We start from the raw sequence: 23,564 nt of genomic DNA, 5'->3' as shown, positions 1-23,564 counted from the left end.
AAAGAATATTGGAACAAAGTGGAAAAAATATTTGACAGATAAAGAGAAAGGTTGATATTTTTAGTGTAAACAGAGACCTTATATATCAATATAGTGGAAAAATAATCAGTATAAGCACAAAAACGTAGGTATAAGGATGCTATGACAAACCTAGACAGCTAGACACTGTGTTAAAAAATAGACACATCACTTTGCCGACAAAGGTCCTTATAGTCAAAGCTATGGTTTTTTCCAGTAGTCTATACACATGTGAGAGCTGGACCATAAAGAAGGCTGAATGCCAAAGAATTGATGCTTTCAAAGAATCTTGTGAGTTCCTTGGATACCAAGGAGATCAAACCAGACAGTCCTAAAGGAAATCAACTCTAAATAGTCATTGGAAGAACTATTGCTGAAGCTGAAGGTTCAACACTTGGCCACCCGATGTGAGAGCTGACTCACTGGAAAAGACCCTATGCTGGGAAACACTGAGGGCAGAAGGAGAAAGCGGTGGCAGGCAGAGATGGTTAGATAACATTACTGACTCAATGCACATGAATTTGAACAAATTCCAGGAGATAATGGAGGACACAGGAGACTGGCATGCTCTAGTCTATGGGGTTACAAAGAGTTGGACATGACTTAGCAACTGAACAACGACAACTAAGGATGTCAGTTCACAGTGATACAATGATTATATTCACTTGTGGAGAATTAATCAATTAATCTAGTAAATTAAATCTGTAAGCTGGAATACTAGGCAGCCTTTAAAGTGGTATTGATAATATGGAGGAACACTTCCTGTCAAGGGAAATGTGATATGCTAAGGGGAAAACAGGTTTCAAGCTGGAATATGTTGTGTATTATTAACTGTTATCTGTGCGTGCATGTGTGCTCTATGCTCACAAGATACAGAGGATGTTACTTCTTAGTTGTGAAGATTCAGGAAAATTGTTTTCTATTTTTTATATTTGTCTCTATAAAATTTCTAATATATAAACTATAATATTTCTAATCTAAAATATATTTTATATTAGAGATAGACAGTTGGGAGGTTTATATAAGAAAATGTTAATTTAAGCCTTAATTAATCTTTGTTTTTCACTTTAAGTGAATCTTCATAAGATTTTTTTTCATTTACTGAAAAAAGTCTCCTAATGAAACTGACACATGTTCAGTAGCTAACAAATCCTTTACCCACAAAAGACAATACTTCAAGAATTTTGTGATGCATAACTGCAGGGAACACTCTGAGAGCATATCATAAAAGATAACAGCTATATCAGCGTCCTTAAAGAGACTAAACAACAAGGTCCTACTCTATGGCACAGTGAGTGAACTATGTTCAGCATGCTGTGATAAATCACTATGGAAAAGAACATTAAAAATTAAAACAAGTAGATTCCATAAGGAATAAAACTCTACTCATGGAATATATATAAATGTTTATATAATTGTTTTACAGTATCATAAGGGGGGCTCCTGTAGAACATTTTCTGAAATTTAAGTTTTAAAGCCTCATTTTTATCCTTTCTGCCTCTTTTCTAATCCTCATGCTAACAATGATAAGCAACAAAAAATTTTCCTTGTTCTGTTTATAGTTCAAAATACTGTTTGATTCATGAAGAAACTCTAGCAAGAAAATTCCCATGGCCAGCACTGAAATCAGTTTTATGAATACTCTATGTTCTACTGTACACTCAGAAAACTTTAGTAATCATGCAGTTAAACTGTATCACATGTGTCTAGAAAAATATTAAAATTATGATATATCCCATATCAAATGATTATGGGTTAGAGAATTTTTTAATCTCTAGGTTTATGGTCCAGATTGGCATAACTAAGCAGTTGCATTTCAAAAGTGCTTTCATTTATATTGTATCTTTTAAAAACTGTGGTAAGATTCACATAACAAAATTAACCATTTTTTAAGGTGAAGAATCCAGTGATATTTAGTACATTTGCAATGTTACACAACTGTTAACCTCTAATTAGCTCTAAAACATTTTCAGCACCCCAGAATAAAACCTAGTGTTCTAAGTAGTTGAAATTGGTCACTTTTACTTGTCCAACATAAATGGTCCTGAGGGAACCAAAACTGAAAGAGACACATGTATCCCAATGCTCACTGCAGCACTATTCACAATAGCTAGAACACGGAAGCAACCTAGATGTCCATCAACAGATGAATGGATAAAGAAGTTGTGGTACATATACACAATGGAATATTACTCAGCCATAAAAAGGAACACATTTGAGTCAGTTCTAATGAGGTGGATGCACCTAGAGCCTATTATACAGAGTGAAGTAAGTCAGAAAGAGAAAGATAAATATTGTATTCTAATGCATATATATGGAATCTAGAAAAATGATACTGAAGTATTTATTTACAGGGCAGCAATGGAGAAACAGACATAGAGAATAAATATATGGACATGGGGAGGGGGAGGAGAGGGTGAGATGTATGGAAAGATTAACATGGAAACTTACATCACCGTATGTAAAATACATAGCCAACAGGAATTTGCTGTATGGCTCAGGAAATTCAAACAGGGGCTCTGTATCAACCTAAAGGGGTGGGGAGGGGGAGGGAGATGGGAGGGAGGTTCAAAAGGGAGGAGATATATGTGTACCTATGGCTGATTCATGCTGAGATTTGACAGAAAACAGCAAAATTCTATAAAGCAATTATCCTTCAATAAATAATAAATTAAAAAAACAACACACTGGATTTTGAAAACACTATTTAAAAGAATATAAAATACCCACTAATTATTTAAAAAATAGTACACGCTGAAATGATATTTTGGATATGCTGGGTTAAATAAAATATTAAAATTTTTTTAAAAAGTGAAAGTGAAAGCTGCTAATTCTAAATGATGGAATTCTTGGTTAGTATCAAGTTGAAACAAGTACCTATTAGTGCAAAAGTGGCTCTCAGACTTCTGTGTGCATCAGAATCACTTACAGGGTCTGTTAATGCACACTGCTGACCCCCATCACAGGGGTGCTGATTCATAAAGGAAGACCTGAGATCTTGCATTTCTAAGAAGTTCCTAGAGGACGCTGGTCTTTGGACCAAAATTTGATAACCACTGATCTATGAATTCAGAAACAGTTGAACTGGCAAACTTTGACTCTTGTTTCAGTGTTTAAGACTCCCTCCTCTTCGCAGAGATAGCAAATGGCCCAACTGGAGCCGGCTGGTGATGCTAAAACCCGCCATCAGGGATAGCTCAAAAGGCTACCTTGGGAGTTCCACTTCGGGAAAGTGCAAGTGTTGACTTGATTTTGGATTAGAGCCACTTTGAAAACCTTGAACACTGGGCTTAGTCACAGATTTGGAGGAATGTATACAAAAAAAAAGGGCACTTGATTCTTGAAATGTATTTTTAGCGACAAGGTCCTTTCGTAGTGAGTTAAGTCAATGAGCAAAATAATAAAAAATAAACAAAAGCATCTGGGATATTTCAGTTTTTCAAAATAAGTGAAAATCAAAGTTTCTTTCTTGCTAGAGCTGCTGCTAATTCACTTCAGTCGTGTCTGGCTCTGTGCGACCCCATAGACAGCAGTCCACCAGGCTCCTCCGTCCCTGCGATTCTCCAGGCAAGAACACTGGAGTGGGTTCTTGCTAGAGCACTTATCCTGTTTCCCATAGACAATAAATCTTTCATTCTTTATGGTTTCAGAGTTCTTAATACAGTTCAAATGATCTTACAGTACAAACAATGCAGTGCTTTAACAGTGAGTTTTATATATCTGGGGTGTTTGAAGTCAAGGTGTGCTGTGGACAAAAAACAAAACAAAAGCTACATGCTGGACCTCTAACGGGGGATTTAACTGCTTTTGGAGCCCGGTTCTCCAATAGGCAAGCCTTTAGAAAAATTCTACTGCTTGGGAAGAGCAAAGAAAGATCTCAGCTGAGATACCAGCTCTAAAGTATGCCTTCAGTTCACTTTTAGAAGCCATAGAAAGTAAGCTCTTTTTTAAAAAGAAAGGCCTACATATTTGACACTACTGTAATTAATGTAGTGTAACTCACAGCACACAGGTTTTCTAAATCATCAAGAACAATGGATCAAGAGAACAATTAAGTATAATTTCTAAGCTTCTTTAAAGACTCTCTCTGTTTGCCCTTCCAGCAATGGAAGCTTTTCTGTTAATATTCTTTGACCTGAATGCATTCCTCTATTAGAACTCTAAAAATTTTGATTTGGTTTCAGCTAGAATCCATGACCTCTGATTAATGGTTGTGTATTACACATTTTGTGGATAAAATACTTTTGGACAGGGATAGATAAGTCTATTCATGTTAATTCACCATTGACAGTGTTTAATTCAATTTTCAGGAGTGATGATATTCCTGGCATTTCAGTATACCCATTTTAATTAGTATCTCTGCTGCTGCTGCAAAGTCGCTTCAATCGTGTCCGACTCTGTGTGACCCCATAGACAGCAGCCCACCAGGCTCCTCTGCCCATGGGATTTTCCAGGCATGAGTACTGGAGTGGGTTGCCATTGCCTTCTCTGATTAGTATCTCTAACCCTCTTTAAATGCCATTTTGTAGTTTGTATAGCTGCTTTAAATTAAGGCTGTTTAAGGTCTGTTTTAAGAAGCCTTCTTCTGGGATTTGCCAGTCAAACTTGCCTTTGTCTAATTAAAAAAAAAAAGCCTCAAAACTTGGTGTCAAACACTGTCCTTTATATAGAACATCAATATGGATATTATTATGATCAGTTTTCTAACCAGTTTCACCAGACAAATTGAATTCTTATCTTAGAAAAGGTGATGCCCCACTTGAAAATGTGTTTACAATTAAAAACATTTTTTTAATGTGGACCATTTTTTAAATCTTCATTGAATTTGTTACAATACTGCTTCTATTTTTTCTGTTTATTTGTTTTGGCTGTGATGCATATGGGATCTTAGTTCCTTGGCCAGGGAATGGACACACACACCTTGCATTAGAAGGGAACGTCTTAACCACTGGACTGGCAGGGAAGTCCCTGAAATGTGTTTTTAAAAATGTGGAATTAGATGAACTTGGGATCTCCTTAAAGTTGAACTCATACAGTCATAGGAGATGAAATAGAAGTAGCAATAGTGGTAGAGCTGGAAAAAGGGAAGGAGGGTGAGAGACATAAATAGAACCATGAAAGTAGCAAGTTTTTCAGAACAAACTCTGTCTCAAAGTAAGGGGAGCTCACACCAGTTAACATAAGGAGGTTTAGATGACTTGTCACTTCAAACTTGGCTCTCCATCAACATCTAAAAGCTTTCCAACAAATATGGATGCCTCCACTTTACTCTGATACAAAGGAAACTAGCTCAGAGTCATCTGGTTTAGAAATGACCCCCTGGGTGAGTTTGGCTTTGCTCCATAGTTGTTCAGTTGCTCAGTCATGTCTGACACTTTGTGACCCCATGGAATGTAGCACACCAGGTTTCCCTGTCCTTCACCATCTCCTGGAGCTTGCTCAAACTCATGTCCATTGAGTCGGTGATGTCATCCAACCATCTCGACCTCTGTCATCCCCTTCTCCTCCTGCCTTCATTCTTTCCCAGCATCAGGGTCTTTTCCAATGAGTCAATTCTTTGCATCAGGCCAAAGTATTGGAGTTTCAGCTTCAGCATCAGTCCTTCCAATGAACACCCAGGACTGATCTCCTTTAAGATGGACTGGTTGGATCTCCTTGCTGTCCAAGGGACTCTCAAGAGTCTTTTCCAACACCACAGTTTAAAAGCATCAATTCTTTGGTACTTAGCCTACGTTATGGTCCAACTCTCACATCCATATGTGACTACTGGATAAACCATAGCTTTGATTAGAAGGAACTTTGTCCAAAAGGACAAGCAAACTTGGATTCAATCTTTTTTTTAAAATTATTTTGGTGGAGATTGAAGTGGTTATGTGAAATCTTACAAATTCAAAAGTGACTTAAAAAGTCACCTGATTCAACATTTCTGTTTTACAGTCATGGACTGGAACATTCAGAAATGTTTAATAATTAGTCCATGGCCACCTAGCTCAGGAAAACTAGAACCCAGGACCGCTGACTTCATGTGCAACTGTTTCTTGGGTTTTAATTATGTTACAAACACAAATGCAAGTATAAGCAATTCTGTATTAATACTCCACTAATTTGAAAAATTTACAACCTTAGGTAAGAGTGCTATTAACTGGGACACAATGGTGACAAATGTCGTTGTTGTTGTTCAGTTGCCCAGTTGTGTCCAACTCTTTCCGACCCCATGGACTGCAGCACGCCATGGGGACACAATGGTGAAAATGTACAACTATGTTATTTCTTCCCCATGCAAGCTTGCAGGATGAATGCAAGTACTCTCAAAAATAGAAAAATTAGAAAATAGAAAAACAAAAGACTCCTGAGGTCTTCAATAAGGGGTGTCTCTGCTCTCAGGTTTATTTTGCTACCTCATGTTTTGTTTTTTCTAACTCCTTGGAATGCCATGGAGTTCTCCCTTGGATGGGCTGGAATATATGTATTTTCTCAGTCACACAGGATCTTATTTCCCCGACCAGGAATCAAATCCATACCCCCTATATTGGAAGTGTGGAGTCTTAACCATTGGACCTCCAGGGAAGTCCCTGGAGTACATTGTTGCTGGAATTCCCCCTTACTTGAATCATAATGATATTATTATATAAGAAAGAATAGAATTGAACTACCACACTCCCTCTTGAGAGAGTCCCTGGGCAGGGTGCACAGTAAGAATGGTGCTGTGCATGATCAGATAATTGTTTTAGTTTCTACCAATTAATAATAACCCAACTCATTTAGTATAAGCCCTAGGAGAATTCTCTATTGGTAATGCTCAGAGCTAAGTGGATCCTTCATCATTCCCCTTTTGGAGTTCCCAACAGTTTTTATATTTGATAGCTTTGACATTAGTCTTCCAAAATAGCAAAGAAAGCAGATCACTTTTTGTTCTTAAAATTTTGGCACAGTTTTACAAACTATATAATGCTTCTGCTAAGTAAAAATACTTTCATCTACTAAAAGATATTTTTAGGGCTGCAAATTTAATAAAAATATCATCATTATATAACTTCTGAAAGCTATTCTCTACACTTTCATGAACTCCCAAACTAAAACATACCATGTGATGCTGAAGACATATGTCTCAAAGATTCCACAGTGTGTTTATATAAGGGTCTCAGTTTTTATAGCTCAGATTTTTGAGTTAATATCATGGTTCTGGACTTCTGGACTCACAAATTAAATTTGTGAGTGCTGTTTGCTTAAAAAGTATAGAGGGAAACTGAAATTGCTCTTAATTTAATTTTCATCAAAACAAATATTGCTACAAATGTGAAAAGGAGACCTGCTGAACCTGCAAATTTTATATTACAAGTTTTTCCTATTTTGAGAGTGATCACTAGGGTCTATGGCACATTGGGATTTGTCATGGTGAGTATTAGACTATACAAGGCCATAAGGGAGTAGGGAAATTAGCAAGCCTGACCTAGCCACTGGCCCAGCATCTGCTTTTAAAGGCAAATTTCCTTTTCTACTCTGTATCATGTTGATAAGAAATCTTTCATCATCACATTTAGTGGTTTTACATGTTCTCTTTGTGAAAAATGTGCCTAGAATAAAAGCCAAAGACTGAGGTTGGTGAAATGATCCAGAAAGTTGACTCCAGACACACCTGTGATATCAAGGACATGTCAACTCTGCAAGTCATACTGCTTCTCCAAAAGTCAGACAGTGGAAACCTCATAAAATGTCTTTGACCCAGTTTAATTGATGTGATTAATCAATGAAGGATGTTTATTCACTAGGTCTGCATGCATTCAGGGGGTGTTAATTGAATCTGGGGGTGCTGAGCTGGGTGCTAGAGTGGATTGACATACAATATTGAATAAGACATGGTTCTTTCTCTCAAGGAGTTTTTACAATTTGGCAGGAAATATAAAATGTGAAAACCATGAAGGGGTATTAACAAACTGTCAAATTTGTATAGAGAGGAAGCAATAAATTTCATTCAAGAGGAACTGAAAATAAGTAGCATCCAAATTTGAATTTAAAGAATGGAGAATATTGAACACATGGAGCTGTCAAGGAGAAGGAGCTGGTAAGGAGCAGGGCTTGCCTCAAGTTTGGGAAACAATGGAAGTAATAGTTAAAAAAAATAGCACGAGGACTCAGAGGATAAGGACTTAGCTTGGCATTCTCAGGTCAGCTCAGTTCACTTGCTCACTTGTGTCTGACTCCTTGAGACCCATAGACTACAGCACACCAGGCCTCCCTGTCCATCACCAACTCCCGGAGTCTACACAGACTCATGTCCATTGAGCTGGTGATGCCAACCAGTCATCTCATCCTTTGTCATCCCCTTCTCCTCCTGCCCCCAATCCCTCCAGCATCAGGGTCTTTTCCAGTGAGTTGGTTCTTCGCATCAGGTGGCCAAAGTATTAGAGTTTCAGCATCCATCCTTCCAATGAATAGTCAGGATTGATTTCCTTTAGGAGTGACTGGTTGGATATCTTTGTAGTCCAAGGGACTATCAAAAGTCTTTTCCAACACGAAGTTCAAATGCATCAATTCTTTGGCACTCAGCTTTCTTAGTAGTCCAATTCTCACATCCATACATGACTACTGGAAAAATCATAGCTTTGACCAGATGGACCTTTGTTGGTAAAGTAATGTCTCTGCTTTTTAATAGGCTCTCTAGGTTGGTCATAGCTTTTCTTCCAAGGAGGAAGCGTCTTTTAATTTCACCACTGCAGTCACCATCTGCAGTGATTTTGGAGCCCAAGAAAATAAAGTGTGTCACTGTTTCGCCGTCTATTTGCTGTGAAGTGACGGTGCTCTCGCGGCACACTGGAGAACTGAGCAGCCAGGACCGGGGAAGTGATTAAGACACACGGCCCACCTGGGACAGTGAGCACACCAAGCACCTGGTCACCGGAGCTGCTCAGAGCCGGAAAGGCACAAAATGCACGCTCAGCCCACAGAGACTGAGCCAGAAGGGTCTGAGGGCCTCCCGTGGAGGTACGGGTCAGCTGTGGCCTGCTGCAGGGGCTCCGGATGCAACAGATCTGCATGGGTATGGCATAAGCCCTTTTGGAGGAGGTTGCTATTAACCCCACCATAGAGCCACCAGAGCTTACACAGGACTGGGGAAACAGACTCTTGGAGGGCACAAACATAGCCTTGTGCAGACCAGGACCCAGGAGAAAGGAGCAGTGACCACACAAGAGACTGACCCAGACTTGCCCGTGAGTGTCCAGGAGTCTCTGGCGGAGGCGTGGGTCAGCAGTGGCCTCTGCAGGGTCAGGGCACTGAGTGCAGCAGTGTGTGCATGGGACCTTTTGAAAGAGGTCACCCTTATCTTCATTACCTCTGCCATAGTTTGGTCTCAGGTCAAGCAACAGGGAGGGAACACAGCCCCACCCATCAATAGAAAATTAGATTAAAGATTTACTGAACACAGGCCTGCCCATCAGAACGACACCCCTCAGTCAGTCTCTCCCATCAGGAAGCTTCCAGAAGATCCATCAGAAAGCAGACAGAATGAAAAACACAATCACAGGAAACTAACCAAATCTGATCACATGGACCACAGCCTTGTCTAACTCAATGAAATGATGAGCCATGCTGTGTGGGGCCACCCAAGATGGACAGGTCATAGTGGAGAGTTCTAACAAAACGTGGTCCACTGGAGAAGGGAATGGCAAACCACTTCAGTATTCTTGCCTTGAGAACCCCAGGAACAGTATGAAAAGGCAAAAACTTGGCATTCTAGGTTGTGACAATTCATCCAAGACTTGAGGGAAAGGAAAAGAATTGAAGTCAAGAAAGGTAAAAACTTGGTAATGGTAAAAAGATGTACGATATGATTAAAGGTGTGGAGACATGAACCAACATGGCATACCAGAAATCAGACACTGTTGGGTTGTAACGGGGTAAAATGTGTATACAGCACCATGCAAAGAGAAGAGGTTGTAGCTTTTTCCCACTCCATCTCATCCTGAACAATTCTGCAGGAGGCTGGTCTAAGGATGAGTCAAACAGTGACATCTCCTGAAGTGTGTATATTTAAGTTAGTAAACTTCAGGAGTGGCAATGTGGTCCACCCCTAATGGCCCTTGCTCATATGATGGCATGCTGGCACTGGCTTGAGGCATGACTTACCTCTTACCAGAGGTAAGAGATCCTAAAAGGATCTAGATTTGGGTCCTAGAATTTGCAGATATGCATCCAGAACAGCAGTGCTAAGAGTCTGGGATGTGTTTTGCTCCATAGGTGGGCAAAATCTCCAAGGATCACATTGAGACTGTGACTATCACATGGGTAAGGGTGCCCAGTGGGGATGATGAGAGGGTGAGGTCTTCCAAGTAGCAAAAGTCTAATGAGTCTTGAGATAATGGTGGATGAAAGAGATGTTTGAAATAGGCAATGAAAGGTTACTATGACTTACTAGTCATAATATTAAGGGAAACAATTATTCCACGGATAAATGACAATCTAGGAAAATCTACACTGTAAGTCAGATGGTGGTTACTTTTGGTGGGGAGATATTTGAGGGAGCTTTCTGGAGTACTAGAAATTTTCTGTCTCTATATAAGTGATGATTGTGTGTGTGTATGTGTCTATAAATTTATCAAGACAAGTACCTAAGATTTAGTCAACTATACTCAATGTAAGTTATACCCTAATAAAATATAAAATTTAGGAAGATGAAATCGCTCAGTCATGTCCAACTCTTTGCGACCCCATGGACTGTCACCTACCAGGTTCTGAATCCTACTACTGATACTATTTATGTATTTCCATATTTACAGAATTCCTATTTGGAATGGAGCAAGGCATCCTACCAGTTACTATTCCTTCATATCTTGGTTATCATCAAATTTTGCCACTTGTTTATAATCCTTCTTTTATGATCTATCCATGTTTTAAAAATATGTGCTATTTTTTAAAAAGTTATTCAAAATGATTCTTATTAATAAACTAACCCCAGAAGTGTTCTTCCTGCAGTCAATTTACAAATGCAAATGGAAACTAATATTATTTTTCACTGCTAAAGTGCTTCATTTCATTTCTCTAAGGTCTTTGTATTTTGCCCCGGAAACACTCATTTAAATGCAGGTGTGAGGATGCATAAACTTCTTAGCAGTGACTCAGAGTGCTGACGGACCCCTTTTTATGATTTTTCCAGACGGAGAGGAATGGTTCAGCATGTTAAGTAGCTACAGATGGTATAATTCAGCCCTTAATGGTTGCTCCACGTGATTGCCTACTGCAACTAAATTGTTCTACCTTAAATGTCATGCGAATACACTGTAGTTTAATTTCTCCTTCTCTCAATTTAGATAAAGGAGGATCCAAAGTTCAAAATGCAAAATTGAAAGCTCCCCTAAAAAACATTTTGAGGTTACTACTAGATACGTACAAAGGAAGGAGGGAGAATTACAAATGAGATTCCAGAAAGTTCAAGAATCAAAGGGATGCTTTTTGCTCAAATGAAGGATGAAGATCAAAAGTTCTCTCAACATTTCATTAGTTAGTACATGAGATATAGCAAGGATTATATGTTCATTCAATGGAGGTTCTTCTGGACTGGGTATGGTAAGTCATGTTCCCTAAAAGCAGAGCCTAAAATGGGGAGTCTCTTATGCTGTTTTTCAGATTCTTTTCCCTTATAGGTTTTTACAAAATATTGATTAGAGTTCCCTGTGCTATCCTGTAGGTCCTTGTTAGTTATCTGTTTTATATATGAGTTACATATGTTAATCCCAGACTCCTAATTTGTTCCCTGCCTCTTTCCCCTTTGGTAACCATAAGTTTGTTTTCTATGATGTGGCTCTATTTCTGTTTTGTAAATGAGTTCATTTGTAGCCTTTTTTAAAGAGTTTTATATATAAGTGATATATGATATTTGTCTTTCTCAGTCTGGCTTACTTCACTGAGTATGAAAATCTCCAGGTCAAGATGGCAACTCTTAAGCCAGTGATTTTTTAAAAGAGATTCTTGGGAAAAAACACATAAGGAAATAAGAGAAGCAAGATGGGGAAGGGGAAGCAGGTGGGCAAGGATGTGATTTCATCTGTGACTAGTCTCAGCATGATCCCAGAGGGAGTCCTGGCACACACAGGGTACCAGTGTTGTCCCAGCTTGTGGCAGGAGGGCTGACCTTGGATGCTACTCCTATGAGTCAGTCTGGCTACAGGCCACCACTGAGTGCAGGACATTAACATCCATGCATTTCCAGGCAAGACAGCTCCCATCAGCTGAGGACAGTTCTCAGGTGAAGGGGGTGGCTAAGAGTTGCTGGCAGCCAGGACACACAGCATCTGGGGGATAGACGCACTGTCTTAGGAAAGGGATGGTGTAGAGTACCAGCTGCAACTCCATTGACTGAGCCCATGATGCAACGTCTGCCACACTTTTTCAACTCAGCTTAGGGCAGTGGTGTGCTCGTAAACATTTAAAACCCAGTTTTGGGGCGGCTCCGATTTATAGTACTACTTGCCAATTTCTAGCATAGGAATTCACCAGCATAGCCAATTCTGACCTATCAACCTGACCCCCTAAATATGGAGCTGGGAAGAAATGAGCAGAATTAGCTCTTGTGAGCTGATGTGAGTTGGTACCAGCATGACTCTGGCTTATAGCATTCATATTTTACTTCTTATCTTGCCGAATCAAGATTCACAGTCTTTGGAACTGAATGGTAGCTAAGATACAGAAGTTTGGAAGAGTCTAGATCTCTCTAATCCAGATTTCTGAATTCAGAGGAGAACAACTTGCTAGCCATGTTTTTGCAGGTGGTATAGCAAAGCAGAACTAAGGGTGACCAGCCATCCTTGTTTACCTGGGCTATCTCAGTTTTGGCACAGAAATTTTCTCTTGCATCCCAGGGAAACTCCTCAATCCTGGACAACCTTGGTTGGTGGGCCACTCTAGCATTCTCCATAAAGTGCTATATCTTTTAATATTGTTCTGATTGCCCATAGTAATTGTCTATGTTATGCATTGCAACATTTAGCTCTATTCAGATGAAAAGTTCATCTCATAGTCATTTGAACTCAAGATATCCAAAATTGAGCCAGTTATCTCTATCCCCAAACTTATTCCTTATAATCATTTCTGAATGATCCAAGCAAGATTTTGAGAGTCATTCTAGGTTCATCTCTCATCTTCACCTTCCATATCCAAATGGTCACCAAATCACTTCTGTTAACACTCATTGGCCAGAGCTAATTACAAAGCTTCAATTTAACTGCAAGGAAAACTGGGAAATGTAAGAAAGCATGTGGGACATGTAATTAGCACAGTGGTCTCAACTGCATGAGTGTGTACTAAGGACTAGGCCTTTCATTAGGTGCTGGGGAACAGATGTGATAAAGACAGATAGAATCCCTACCCTAAGTGAGTACAGGATCCTATATAGTAGAGCCCCCAAAACCTTTAAAAAATGAAGCTTTTTCATTATTTTTCTGATTAAAACTCATAAATTGTCCCTTACTGTTGGTGGGGTAAATTCCTTCGTACAGCATTTAAGACCCTCCTTGATCATGAACTTCCTGCCTAGCCTAATTTCTCACCACTTTTCCATATGTATCCCAGGTTCTGGTCATACAGGAAGTGTTTTCGGCTCATTATGACTTGCTGATTTCTACTTCTGTGCCTTTGAACATACAGTTCCCACTGCCTGAGATGTTACCCACACCCAAGCGTCAAATTCATCTTTGAAGGTCTATCTTGAAGATCTATTTGAAGCTGTTTGTGACTCATTTCAACAGAGTTGACTTCTAACTGTAGCTCAATCATTTGTTTTCCTGTAATTTGTGCTCAGTAAATTGTGAGCCCCTTGAGAATCTAAGTGCCATTTGATTAAAATCCCACAGCATTTATCATAGTGCCTGGCACATAGCAGGTACTAAATAAATCATCATTAAAGTGTATTTAGCTGACACTGCCTTCTACTTATCTGAGATAGCTTCCCCTGAAAACATTTTTGTCCGTTCAGGGAATGTGTCATATATTTTTCACACACATTTAGAAGAATGCTAAGATGGTCCTGTGTTAATGCTGAACACTGGAAAAAGAAACCCCAGAAAAAAGACAGGATAGCCAGAAGTCAAATGGGACTGAGAAATCCTTTAAAAATATTTTGAGAATTCTGTGGTCATTGTATCACCAGCAGGGCCAGTTTGCATGGTTTTATGCAATAAATTTGAGACTTACTGCACTCTCTCAGAACAGTAATATATTATTGCTTTAGGAATATAATTTTCAAATGGGGGCTGTATTAACCATGCCTTTTTATTTTCTACTTTTTCTGATGTTTGACATCTCCTCAGGCCTTGATGACACTGAAGGGAGTGACCCTTCCAGGGCTAACTTCCCAGCCTAACTTCCTGGCCCCTTCCAGGCCTAGAAGAGTAAACAGTTCACGCTGAACGTTCATATACAAACCAACCGATTCAGAGTCACAGCCCCAGCCCACCCCACTGCCTCTGTTGGACCCTGCTACTCACTGCCCTGATCACCCAGGGTTAAAGCTTACACCCCAGATCCCACTGAAATTATTCAAGCCAACCAGTCCTCGGCCTGCTGACCCCACTTCGCCCATTCCTTCCGGCAGAAGCCACAGTAACGGTTCTTGTCTGCATTCTCCCTCTTCTGCTCTCTCCTCCTGACTGACCTGCTGCTTCTCCGTAAGGCCCACCGTGCCATGGTGTGCCCTCCTTTCGGGCACTGTGAGTAGCAAACTGTCTTTCCAGTGGCAGCTGTCTTCTGATCTGTTGGTCTCACCATAACTAATAACAGTAAAACCTACACTGTAAAACAGGGGTGGGATCATCTTCCATGGGCCAGAATGTAGGAAGGAGTTACAGGTATGCAGGGCATGTAGGGTTCTAGTCCCCCGTCAAGAAGATACAGGCGTGATATAAGAAGCAGATTATCACCCTCCACTGTGGACGCAATAGCAGGGAGATGCAGAGGAACATGACTGAGAGATGACACGTGGTGGCCCCCGGCCCCCCTCCTGAGGGCCTCCTGACCCACCTCCTTGCTCTCTCACACCTCGTTCCAGACTTAGGAGCATTCCCTTGGGCCTGGTGGCTCCCGCCTCGTCCTGTCATAACAGGCTTCAGGAGGGTCCAAAGACACCAGGGACCCTAAGCCCCAGACCCCAGTTGTTTTCTGTCACCTTTGGAGGCAAAGCATAAAGGACTCCTGCCTTTTTGTGCCACAAAAGGGGGCACGAAGATACCCGTGCTCTCCAGCTCCCCTCTTTGGGGGACTCACTGGGTCACCACTTAGGAGGAGGTCTCTGGGCCTCGCTGACCTTTCTGTCTTTCCTCTCGACCCCGCAGCCAGCCTGTGGTTCTTTCTCCCGCTCTCCTGAGAGTGTAAAATTAGGGTGATTTCTGCTGCGATCTGTCGAGAATCTGTCCTTCTGGGGAAGAGCCTTGCTTCCCCCTCTGGAACGAAAGCCTGAAGCGCGACACAGGCTTGCTCTTGGACATGCATGCTGTCCTTCTGACTGTGCCCTCTGCCCAGCAGAAAAAAAAAATTAAAAAAAAAAAAAGAAGTAGATTATCTGCAAAATGGCTGTCATGATTCTGCTCTCTGTAACAATCACCTTGCAAGGTTCCCTTCCCTCATGCCATACTCTCCCACCCCAACGACTCACTTTGGGTTTGGCCAATGAGACAGCACTGAACGTGGTGCTAAAAGAGGTTTTAAAAGTTTCTGCCTATTAGTCGTACCCTTCCTTGCTCCTGGGAACACTTCTGCTACCATCTGAACAAAATCAAGTTGGCCCACTGGAAGATAAAAGATTTCTTGGAAAGAGGTCTCAGCTATCCTAGCCTAGACATGTGAGTGAGGTCATTGTTGACTGGCAAGATGCTACCAGATCAGATCTGCCTAGTCAACCTGTAGAATAGTGAGAAATAATAAGCATTTATTGTCCCATCCTATTCCATGCAGCTGAGGAGAATGCCTTTCAGAGCATTACTAAAGTCTACTGTCATACTAGCAATTGGAAAAACTTCATATAATTCTGGAGAATTCAAGAGGCAGGCCAGGTGCATTCCTCTGTAGTTGCTCAATTCTTGTTATGGAAAAAAATGAAGAGATCATAGTTTGAACATTTTCATAACTTTAAAAAAATCTGTTGCATTTTTTAGTTTAATTTGATACTATATCCTTAAAACAGAATAATAGGCATATTTCAAGAATCTCTGCTCCTTTCCCAGGTGCTTTTATACTTATAATGAACAAGTGACAATTAATTATATATTTGCATATTGAGAAATCAAATTGCATCAGGTAGGAATTATCATATTAATGCCATGGAACAAACTGCCCCAACAAATAAAGGCTTAAAACAATAGGCAGCTCTTAGACTCTCACTTCTGTGGGTGGGTTGTGTGGTTCTGCTGGTCCTGACCTGGCATGCTCACGTGCCTGCAGGTAGAAGTGCTGTCAGCTGCCTGAGGCTGGTCTTGGCTGAGATAGCTGTGGGCACCAGCTCTGCTCCATGTGTTTCCTCTTCGAGCAGGTTAGCCTGGGCAAGTTCTTCTCCTGGCATCCAAGGGCAACTCTAAGAGTAAGCCTGACTGCACTGTGAATTCACGTCTGTGAATTTCACATTAGCCAGCATTTCACTTGCCACTGTGAATCACAGTGGTTGAGCTTGAAGTCAGAGCAGAAGGCAATTATAAAGTTACATGTCTAAGGGCATGGCTGTAGGGGGAGGGAGGGCATGACAGTGAAGAGCTGGGGCCAGGAAAGCAATCAATCTCCCAACAAAGCAAACAGCAGCACAAATATCTAAAGGAAAATAGGTGCTCTGAAAATAAACTAGATCTATATTCTACCATCTGTCATGAATGCTTGGGAATGCAGACATATGGTTATTAAATTATTTCTACTGAACTAATATTTATTCCTATCAAGATGTTATGACTGCTCCATCTTATTATTGATCTACTCACTTGTGATTATATATGAGAGACTTAAAGAGAGCTTGAATCATTGCTTAAAGAACAGTTTGAATGAAGAGCTTCATTGCATGAAATTGTGATTCATTTCTCAGGAATCCATGTTACAGCTGAGTTCTTTTTTTGATGGCCCTGACTGATAATGGACATAGAAGAAAAGTGTAGTGTTAAAAACCTAGAGAAAACTGAAGAGTAAGAAAGGGCTATTTTACCTAAGAATTTAATCTCATTTCTACACTCTGGATAGTCCTTTAAACAGTACTGGGTGAAACAAATTTGCATAGAGCTTTGTAATATATTTACTCCTCTTACAAACAACTTAGATATGTTCTCTATCATAACTTCTAATCAAGGTCCTTTTGACCAGTCAACACATCCTTTGTGTTCCATTGCTTATTTAGGAGAAGCTATTTCTTGTTAATTAATTTTTATGGGTCAATATCTTTGTTCCCTTCACTCCCTGTGCTTCAACAGACTGAAGACTGTTCAGTTCTGATTATGTATAACCTTCACTGAAATATTGCTTTAATCATCCTGGAGAGAAAAAGGTATTATATAGAAGTGACTGTCTCAAGTCCATCCAAAGAGAGTTGGTTCGTTCAGCAAAAATATTAATGGCAGATATAATACATAGCAAGCACTGGACTGGCCTCTGGAAAACACAGCACACACACACGCAACAATGTTGGCCCTGTCCTTGCCCTGACTAAGCTGCTCATCAGTGAAGACAAAGAAATGAGTACACCAAAGCAAATTACAAAGGCTTACAAAGGTTAAGATTATAGTTCTTAGTAAGTTTCATTAGAATAAAGAGATGAAAGAGCTCTCTATGGCCTAAAGGACCAGGTTTATTAGTTGCTGAAGCAAACTTTTAAGAAGTGATCACAAAAGCAGGGGCCCCACAGCCCACACTGCATGGACCCAGTTGTAATGAGAATCTGGTATATCGCAGGGCAGTTAAATACAGTTAACAATAATGAACTCCTTGGCATTTTAACTTTGAAAACAAAATCAAACAAGACGACACAGGGAAAAAGCCAAAAGTAATTAATAACCTATACGTTTAGAGAAGAGAATTAGTATGGTTTTCTGTATATGCATTTACTTTTAGTCTTTTAAATTTATTTTTCAAGTTTTTTTTTTAATACCAGCTCTCATCAGACTCTTTAGATACTAAACTAGGACATTATATCATAAGATAATTTTAATTAATTTTTTCTTTTGCTAGGTCATCATAAAATATGTGAAACTATCTTATGACTGAATGTGTTGCCTTCAAGACTGAAAATTATTTATCTGTGATACATCTACAGATAATACATGATTTAATTGCTGGTATTTCCTTAACAGAATTTATTTTACCATTCATTGTTTATCCCCATCTCCTCTGTGAGGGTTCTCTACTTTCCAGGACTTGGTTTTATAGAATTAAGATCAATCCCGCAACATTATTTACTTCCTATAGTGACCTCTGTTTGGTCCTCACCTCAACTAGAGCTATCACTTACCATCACACATAGCTTTTAAAATCTCAGAAATTTAGGAGATGTATAGAATATGTAGTTATATTATGTAGATGACTACCACTTAAAAATTAAAACAAGAAATGGCAGGAAACATGATCCCACATTCAATTTTAGTTTGGCTAAAGCGAAAAATGAATGAATGCCTAAAAATATTACTAGGAAAAATGAGTAATGAATTCTTTCTGAGCCTTATAGATCCATGTTATACAAATATTTCTAAAATGAGTTTCCATTATTTGTGTATATACATGTATATACACATATGTGTCTATGTGTATACCTTTATACTTATGAAAGTATATATACATGTACTTACATGAAAAACTGGGAAATCATAAATTTAAATTACTGTCTGGAAATACCATTTGAAAGTATGTCAGTGTTGTTTCCAAACCTTTTTCTAAAACTGAGAAAAGACATTCTTAATCTCTGTTTTAAAATTAAGAAAGGAGAAAAGGAAAGATATACCCATCTGAATGCAGAGTTCCAAATACTAGCAAGGAGAGATAAGAAAGCCTTCCTCAGTGATCAATGCAAAGAAATAGAGGAAAACAATAGAATGGGAGAGACTAGAGATCTCTTCAAGAAAATTAGAGATACCAAGGGAACATTTCATGCAAAGATGGGCTCAATAAAGGACAGAAATTGTATGGACCTAACAGAAGCAGAAGATATTAAGAAGAAGTGGTAAGAATATACAAAAGAACTGTACAAAAAAAGATCTTCATGACCCAGATAATCACGAAGGTATGATCACTTACACTCACCTAGAGCTGGACATCCTAGAATGTGAAGTCAGATGGGCCTTAGGAAGCATCACTACGAACAAAGCTAGCGGAGGTGATGGAATTCCAGTTGAGCTATTTCAAACCCTAAGAGATGATGCTGTGAAAATGTTGCACTCAATATGTCAGCAAATTTGGAAAACTCAGCAGTGGCCACAGGACTGGAAAAGGTCAATTCTCATTCCAATCCCAAAGAAAAGTAATGCCAAATAATGCTCAAACTAACACACAATTGTAGTGATCTCACACGCTAGCAAAGTAATGCTCAAAATTCTCCAAGCCAGGTTTCAGCAATACATGAAATGTGAACTTCCAGATGTTCACGCTGGTTTTAGAAAAGGCAGAGGAACCAGAGATCAAATTGCCAACATCCGCTGGATCACTGAAAAAGCAAGAGAATTACAGAAAAACATCTACTTCTGCTTTATTGACTATGCCGAAGCCTTTGACTGTGTGGATCACAATAAACTGTGGAAAATTGTGAAAGAGATGGGAATACCAGACCACCTGACCTGCCTCTTGAGAAACCTGTATGCAGGTCAGGAAGCAACAGTTAGAACTGGACATGGAACAACAGACTGGTTCCAAATAGGAAAAGGAGCATGTCAAGGCTATATATTGTCACCCTGATTATTTAACTTATATGCAGTGTATATCATGAGAAATGCTGGGCTGGATGAAACACAAGCTGGAATCAAGATTGCCAGGAAAAATATCAATAACCTCAGATATGCAGATGACACCACCCTTGTGGCAGAAAGTGAAGAAAAACTAAAGAGCCTTTTGATGAAAGTGAAAGAGGAGAGTGAAAAAGATGGCTTAAAACTCAATATTCAGAAAACTAAGATCATGGCATCTGGTCCCATCACTTCATTGGCAAATAGATGGGGAAACAGGGGAAACAGTGGCAGACTTTATTTTTCTGGGCTCCAAAATCACTGCAGATGGTGATTGCAGTGGTGAAGTTAAAAGACGCTTGCTCCTTGGAAGGAAAATTATGGCCAACCTAGATAGCATATTAAAAAGCAGAGACATTACTTTGCCAACAAAGGTCCTTCTAGTCAAGGCTATGGTTTTTTCCAGTAGTCATGTATGTATGTAAGAGCTGGATGGTGAAGAAAGCTGAGCACCGAAGAATTGATACTTTTGAATTGTGGTGTTGGAGAAGACTCTTGAGAGTCCCTTGGGATGCAAAGAGATCCAACCAGTCCATCCTAAAGAAAATGAATCCTGAATATTCATTGGAAGGACTGATGTTGAAGCTGAAACTCCAATACTCTGGCCACCTGATATGAAGAGCTGACTCATTGGAAAAGACCCTGATGCTGGGAGGGATTGGGGGCAGGAGGAGAAGGGGATGACAGAGGATGAGATGGTTGGATGGCATCACTGACACAATGGACATGTGTGGACTCCAGGAGTTGGTGATGGACAGGGAGGCCTGGCGTGCTGCAATTCATGGGGTTGCAAAGAGTCGGACACAACTGAGCGACTGAACTGAACTGAGTCAGATAGAGTTCTTTTATTCTCCTTGGTGTTTTATTTATTGCTTTATACTCTGCTCATCTCAGACTGGAAGAATTGCATCAATAATGAAGATAGGCTTTAACAGTCTGGCACAGTCTTTGAACTCCTAAATAGCATTTTTAAAAATTAAGATATGAAATCAGGTTAAGTGCTTTAGGAGGACAAGCTAAGCTACTTGCCTTTCATGAAAATTAAGATAGAAATCCCCACCAACAATCAGGTGCTTTTCAAATATTACAGTTGTGAAGTCATTTATAAAATTAAAGAAATTATATTTCCTAAACATTTTTTAAAAATAAAACATCCTGCCCTTGAATATATGTGAGCATGTATGATTTTAACTGGGATGATATTTTTATTGTATTGTCTAAATTAGTCTAGTCTGTTAATGATCTAGTTAATATGCATATTTTTAAAGTATGGGTGTCCCCCATGAAGCAGGAAGATTTGGTCCCCACTCAGTTTGATGTCAGTTTCAAATGGTGTTTGATGTACATCTCTAAACTTGTTATTGGTGTAAAATAAAGAGATAAAACAAATAGCACAGACCATTTCTGAAGGTGGGTTGAATATCAACTCTTATACAATGTTGGGGGAAAGACAAATCAAACCAAGATGATTACAGGTCAGAATTCCACCTGAATCCAGCCTTACTTTGTAATTTCAAAATTTGAAACTGAAATCCTCATGTTCAGATGAACATGAGCCCCTCTGTGAGCATTCAGGTGAGTTGAGAAACAACCAAGAGTTTCCCCACTTATGGTGTATCAGTTCCATCCACCAAAGTGATGACCAAAACACCAATCCAGGAGAATTTATTTCCAGATAAAGTGCTAAGATGGGGTCACCACTTGGTCCAGGTCTAGTTCAAAGGACAAAAGGAATGTTAGCCCCACTTTTTATAATTTTTCTTTGCCCAATTTATGTCAGAGTCAAGAACAAAACCACGGCAGTCACAGGAACTCTATCTATACCCAGATGCATTCTGTGGGCACAATAGTCAGCTTCTATGGTCAGAGGAAAACTGAGAACTACCCGGAGGTCCTGATGCTGTCTACTCAGTTCTCTGTGTCTGCTTCTGACTCTGGCTGGGACGAAACATAAGTTAAGCAGTTCCCACGTTGAATGCTTCACTTGAAAGTCCAAGACAGCTAATTTCTCCCTCTCTAAATATTTGAAGACACACAATTCAGTGATTTTCATAAGACTCATAAAGTAAAAATCATGATGTCTGATTTCTCTGCCATTCTCTGAGTCTTGGAGCAAGTCACTGTGTCACTCTGGCCTTCCGTTTGTCGTGCACAGGCCTGGTTGCCTCGTGGCATGCGGGATCCCGGTTCCGTGACCAAGGAGTGAACCTGCGGCCCCTACATTAGCAGGTGGATTCTTAGCCACTGCACCGCCAAGGAAGTCCGTCAGTGGCTGATTTCCAGCGGGGCCGTGGGGGGCCTCATCTAGACTATTGGCAACAAGCACTGGGGGAACTCTGTTTTTTTTTTTTTTTTTTTTTAAATTTTTATTAGTTGGAGGCTAATTACTTTACATCATTACAGTAGTTTTTGTTATACATTGATATGAATTAGCCATGGATTTACATGTACTCTCCATCCCAGTCCCCCCTCCCACCTCCCTCTCCACCCGATCCCTCTGGGTCTTCCCAGTGCACCAGGCCCGAGCACTTGTCTCATGTACCCAACCTGAGCTGGTTATCCGTTTCACCCTAGATAATATACATGTTTCAATGCTGGGGAACTCTGTTTTAACTTCCACGCGTCTCCCCCCACCAAACCTCTGCTGGTATCCTGATCATGCTGCCGTTACCATTTTATTGTGTTTCTAGACTTGACCTCAACTGCCAGCCTTTCTATCTTTTTGGCTGGAGTGATTTTTCTGTGTCCAGAGACTACTTAGTTTCTAGCAGCCTGGAAGTGCCACAGAATTAATATCCCCTAGAAACGCCCTCAACCAGTGACTGAAGGAAGCTGGTGGATAAATATCTAGCTTCCTCGCACCTCAGGTGGGAAACCTAAGCTTCGTGCTCAACCCCAGTTCCCAGTTTCCAGTGGGATTGACTCTTGTTGCCCATGGTGGTAACTAGCTCAATAACATATCTTTTATTGATTATATTCCTTCTCTGTCTCACTTCCCCAAACCTCCAGTGCTATTTCTTGAGAATTCCTTCAGAATAAACTATTGTAGTAGTTTTCCTATACATTCACATGAATCAGCCCCTGGTGTACATGTGTCCCCCATCCTGAACCCCCTCCCACCTCCCTCCCCATCCCACCCCTCAGGGTCATCCCAGTGCACCAGCCCTGAGCACCCTGTCTTATGCATCGAACCTGGACTGGCGATCTGTTTCACATATGGTAATATACATGTTTCAATGCTATTCTCTCAAATCATCCCACCCTCGCCTTCTCCCACCGAGTCCAAAAGACTGTTCTATACATCTGTGTCTCTTTTGCACTTTTAGATAAGAGATCAGATAAGATATAGTCTCTCAGTTGTGTTCAACACTGCATCTCCATGGACTGTAGCTTGCCAGGCTCCTCTCTCCATGGAATTCTCCATGCAAGCATACTGGAATGAGTAGCCATCCCCTTCTCCAGGGGATCCCTTCCCAACCCTGGGATCGAACTCAGGGTCTCTTGCATTGCAGATAGATTCTCTACCACAGTCATCTGAGCCAGCAGGGAAGGCCTCTTATGCTAATGGACCTTCTTACATCGCTATATTTAAAATGGATAACC

The 23,564-nt window shown here is 40.2% G+C and overlaps 1 protein-coding gene and 1 non-coding gene across 3 annotated transcripts in view; one reads left to right on the top strand and one right to left on the bottom strand.

Annotated features, from left to right (window-relative positions):
- PLCB1 (phospholipase C beta 1) overlaps positions 1-23,564 on the bottom strand; it is an 824,470-nt gene that overhangs the window by 314,771 nt on the left and 486,135 nt on the right. The window lies entirely within an intron of this gene.
- LOC139036841 (small nucleolar RNA SNORD62) lies at positions 14,899-14,976 on the top strand. Its single transcript, XR_011489704.1, has one exon. It is a non-coding gene; the product is annotated as a small nucleolar RNA SNORD62 (small nucleolar RNA).

This window comes from Odocoileus virginianus, chromosome 9 (genome assembly GCF_023699985.2).
Source record: "Odocoileus virginianus isolate 20LAN1187 ecotype Illinois chromosome 9, Ovbor_1.2, whole genome shotgun sequence".
NCBI classification, from domain to species: Eukaryota; Metazoa; Chordata; class Mammalia; order Artiodactyla; family Cervidae; genus Odocoileus; species Odocoileus virginianus.
This window is presented reverse-complemented; position numbering and strand designations above follow the sequence as displayed.